Raw genomic sequence first — 4,886 nt, 5'->3', positions numbered from 1 at the left:
TACATTATTCACTATTTAAAAATATACAGTTGTTTGCATGACTCAGACTGCTTCTGGGCCCATCTACATCAAAATCATTTGAGATGCTTATTAATAATGCAGATCTTAGCTTTAACCCAAATTCCCCTGGAATCACAGTCTCAGGGGGTGGGGCCTGGGAATCTTTATTATTCGCAGACTCATCAAGTCATTCTCTGCACACTGAAGTTGAGAATCTCTTCCTTAGTGGAAGGACATTTTCATTGTTTCCAGTTTTCCAGAATTATAAATAATAGCCAGCAACATTTGTACAAATGACTAATTGTGTGTGTGTTTGGCGGGGGGCGGGGGGGGCGGGGGGAAGGCGTATTTAATTGTCTTTCCATGATCCACAATTTATTAGTTTGCCGTTGAGGAAAATAATATTTGGTGTAAAGAATGAAGTTTGGAGTGTCGGTGATTATGAGATTACAAACAAGCTTATAAAATCTTTTTAAGTATTTTATGTTCACTAAAATAAGAGATATCTAAAGATAAGGAGAATTTCTGTAATATTTTTATATATCTTTAATTTGTAATGTTGGGTATACTGTAACTTAGTTATCGTTCTATTGCTAGTTATTGGTAATTTTTTTAAATGAAAGTAGAGAAGTTGACAAGTTTAACGAGAATTTTATTTTTCTCATAATTCAACTCTGTAAATTTGGCAATTTGATTCTTTGATTCAACAATTTCGATTCTTCCCGGCATTTTATAAACCTTGTTTATGTGCTTTATTATGTGTTTTATTGTAAGATAATTTTGGTTATCTTGGCTCTTTTTATGAGTTTTATGGAAATGAAAATTCATTGATGGCATTGCAAATACTGCAAATGTCTGTCCAATATATGTTTTTTTCTTTTCCCTTACAAACAACCCTGATTTCATTTTCAGAGCAGCTTTTTGCCTCGCTGAAAAGTAATTTCCCAATATCCTTTGCAACTATGAGTGGCCATGCGACTCTATTTTGATCAGTGAGGCTTTAAGTGGAAGATATTAGATGAGGTTTTTTAAACGAGGCACAATCATTTTGCAAACTTTTGTCATTTGTCCTTACCTTTATACTACCTATCACTTGGACAGGATGCTGGAGGAGGAGACATGGAAGTGATAGACATTTGATGACTGTCACATATAAGAATGTTTAGTGGAAAGACAGAAGGAGCTTAGATCTTTGATATCATGTGGAATGGTCCTTATCAGATCTGAACTGCCCACTTCCAGTCTACTTATATTAGGAAAAGAAGATACTGCAGTATGATGAAGCTACTATTTAGATGGGACTCTGTTGCATGTAGCTGACTATAATTTCTAACTTATACATGTTGTTTCTGTAAAAGATATTTATCTCAAACTTTCAAATTTATTTTTTTATTTTGAAATTTGTTAAGGACTCTTCATCTCTGGATGTGTATACATTATTCATATTTAAATTATCAAATATGTTTTGAAATGCACATTATACAATTCTAACATCAACAAATCTGTATTCAGAACATTTTAAAACTTTCTATTTTGAAGTAATTTCAAATTTAAAGTTGCAAGATTAGTGTAAAGAACTTTCATAAATTATTTTTTTCTGAACCGTTTGAGAGTGAGTTGCATGCCCCTTTGCCACTTAAATACTCCAGGTGTATTCCTAAGAAAAAAATATATTTTTATACAACTATAATGTAATTATCAAATTCAAGACTGTAATATTAATACAATATTGTTGCTAAGCAGTCCATATTCATATTTCTCCAATCATCCCAATAATATCCTGTATAGAGTTTAGTATCTGATAGCCCATATTACATTTGGTTGCCCCGCCTTTTTGGTCTCCTTTAATCTGGAAACTTATCCTTTGTCTTTGATGATACAGACATTTTGAAGATGACAGAATAGTTATTTTGCAAAATGTCCCTCGGTTTGTATTTGTCTGATGGTTCCTCAAGATTAGATTCAGTTTTATGCAAATTATGGCAGGAATACCACAGCTGATATCGTCTTCTTGGTGCATCACACATCAGGAGGCATACACTGTCGTTTTATCCCACTTCTGGTAATACTAACTTTGATCACTTGGTTGAGGTCGTATCTGTCAGGTTTCTTCGTTACAGTTACTGTTACTCTTTCTCCCTTTATAATTTCTAGAAAGAGAGTTTGAAACTATGTAACTATCCTGTTCTTAACCAAACTTTGACCTAATAGTTTTATCATCCATTGATGATTCTTGACTGAATTATTACTGAGATGAATGTAAAACATTTTCAAGAAAGATTTCATCTGATCCTTTTATTCTAGGGACATCTTGATTTTCATATCATATCCACTGAGCTGTCTTTATTTCATGGGTCTTGGGAACTTGTTTTAAGAAATACAGCGGCGTAGGGAGGAATATGGCTCTTAACTAGAGAAGTTCAGGGAGGGATTTGATAAGAGGATCCTATCTACATCTTTTTCTCTCCAATAGAGTATAATAGCTTACTATATGGACCAGTGCAGTATTAACAGATTTGAAACAAATGGGGGCAAATGATCAATTCTGTTTAGGATCCTTTTTGACAGTTTGGAAAATGAGAAAATTCTTTTTTCCTTGAATAGATCTTAGGATCTCCATGATATAATAGACCTAGTGCATCTCCTGCCAAAAGCATGTGTTTTTTTCAAACATCTCAAGTACTTGGATGCTGGCTGACCCTAAGGACAGGGAGAGATTACCAAAGCTATGTTATTTTAGTCAGTGGTCCCATGTACTAGCCAGCAGTCCCCAACCTTTTGACACCAGAGACTGGTGCTCTTATGAGAACCTAATGCCTGATGATCTGAGGTGGAGCTGAGGTGGTGATGCTAGCTCTGGGGCGTGGCTGCAAAAAGAGATGAAGCTTTGCTTGTTTGCCTGCCGCTCACCTTCTGCTGTGTGACCTAGTTCCTAACAGGCCACAGACCAGTACCAGTCCACGGCTTGGGGGTTGGGGACCCCTGCCCTAGTAGAAGTAGCCCAATGAATACCTATTTACCTTAGTTCTTTTTAGGCTTAGCCATCATGCAAATCACTCCTTTTCTTCTGGGGAGGCATAAATGAGGTGGTAAAGAATGGACCAGAAACTGTTAATTCAATAAAACTTCTTGGAGAGTAATATAAAAGCTCTCTTTTGGAAACATGAGAATAAAATAAGAGCTCCCTAGAGCATGGTTCATTCTTCCTAAAAGAATGAAATTTGTTCAGTCTCTCTCAAGTTCTTTTTTTCTTTTTCACTCTAGTTTGCATTTTTTTAAACCCAAAGGTCATTTATATTTTCAGATTTTAGAGTGTAATGATTTTGGTTTTTCCCCCTCCTCTAGCACCAGCAGACGTTTTTGAATCAGCTGAGAGAAATTACTGGGATAAATGATGCCCAGATACTACAGCAAGCCTTGAAGGTATGACCTCTGTTTTATGACATAGTTTGTGTTACACCCTCATTTCTACTGCTTACCATATTAAAAAATTTAGTTTTTTAGTTATACCATATGGTAGTAGTAGAGATATAAGAAAGAACTTTTATAAAGTAAGAGCCTTACTTAACATACTGCAACATTGAGCATGTTAGCTTTCAGCAACCTAATGTTCCAAGATACTTTGGAGCAACATAATCTCTCTATGTATGAAACCCTTTTCATGCAAAATGGAGGAGTGTAAATACAACTGTTGTTGGCTGGTTTTACTAAAGAGCCATGTTTTTAGAGTTTCAGTAAGGAGTGGAGAGAGGAGTGGGATAAAGAGGAGGTAGAAGAGGAGGAAGAAGTAGAGAATTAATAGACGACCAAAAGCTTACATTTTTTCCTTCCATGAAGGAGAAATATAAATGGCTAACATTCAACTTATTGCACTTTTAGAATATTCAACATCAAACTGTTTAGTATATGCAACAAATAAAATGCATCATTTTGGTTGTATTTTATTAAGTACCCTCATTTTCACAAAGAGGTACCCAGATAAGTCAGGTCACGTGGATGTGCACATTGAAAAGGATCAAATGAGTGAAAGATGTTCAAGAACTAGAACTCCATTTTAAGCTTATTTATATATTGCTACTAAAGGCTTATAGCAATATAGCATTTGTGCCACTATAGACCTACACACAGCTTCAATCCTGTGGCACCTGCTGCATGAGGCATAATTAATTATGCAATTTTTGATTCTGAGCCCAAAGTTCTTCACTTGTTTCTAGAAATAATTTATTTCTTAGATAAGTTAATAACTAGCACTTACTAAGCTCTTATAGTACCAGCTCTATTCTAAATACTTTTATGTAGCTAACTCATCCTCTTAATAACTCCCTGAGGTAAGTATTATTTTATCCTTTTTCAAAAGATAAGGGAACATAGGTTGAAGTGACTTACTCAGGATCACAGCTAGTATGTGGGAAGAGCTTGGAATAGAAACCAAGCAGCCTGATTCCAGGATGACACGCTTAATTTCTGCTTTTGCTAGCTTTGCTTTAGCCTTTCTTCCCATTAGAAAAATGATGAAACAATACTGTTCAGAGCATTACTGCAGAGTTTACGAAGCCAATGTAAATATTTAGAACGGACGCAAAGTATCGTACATCAACTTTTATGACTATTGACATTTAGATGATTGCCAGTTTTTCTTTATTTTGATAAATATGACTAAATCACCCCATGTGTATTTTCAGAAAGTGTCTTTCCCATTCTATGTCACTGAGTATGAGGCTATACCCATTATGTTGTCAGGGCAAATTTAAGGAATTCATTTTTTTAATTTTTTTTTTTTTTTTAATGAGAAACATGTAGAATATGTTTAAATAAGAATAAAGAATTAATCTAATTAATTATTTCCCACATTTTCTTTGAGATAAGTTGTATTACTATTGTGTGTG

At 34.7% G+C, this 4,886-nt stretch overlaps 1 protein-coding gene across 6 annotated transcripts in view; it reads left to right on the top strand.

Annotated features, from left to right (window-relative positions):
* The first annotated feature begins 3,347 nt into the window (after positions 1–3,347).
* USP25 (ubiquitin specific peptidase 25) overlaps positions 3,348–4,886 on the top strand; it is a 91,469-nt gene continuing 89,930 nt past the window's right edge. For 4 of the 6 annotated variants that reach the window (XM_023519973.1, XM_023519972.1, XM_023519971.1 and 1 more), the window contains exon 1: positions 3,349–3,423. The gene's annotated coding sequence lies outside the window, so the exon portion shown is untranslated. Of the gene's footprint in view, positions 3,424–4,886 lie in introns of all 6 variants that reach the window. The other 2 variants (XM_011374254.2, XM_011374257.2) reach the window with 1 other exon arrangement.

The sequence above is a fragment of the Pteropus vampyrus genome, unplaced genomic scaffold (assembly GCF_000151845.1).
Source record: "Pteropus vampyrus isolate Shadow unplaced genomic scaffold, Pvam_2.0 Scaffold242, whole genome shotgun sequence".
NCBI lineage: Eukaryota > Metazoa > Chordata > Mammalia > Chiroptera > Pteropodidae > Pteropus > Pteropus vampyrus.
Note: the sequence above shows the minus strand (reverse complement) of the source record. Positions and strands in the feature narration are given on the sequence as shown.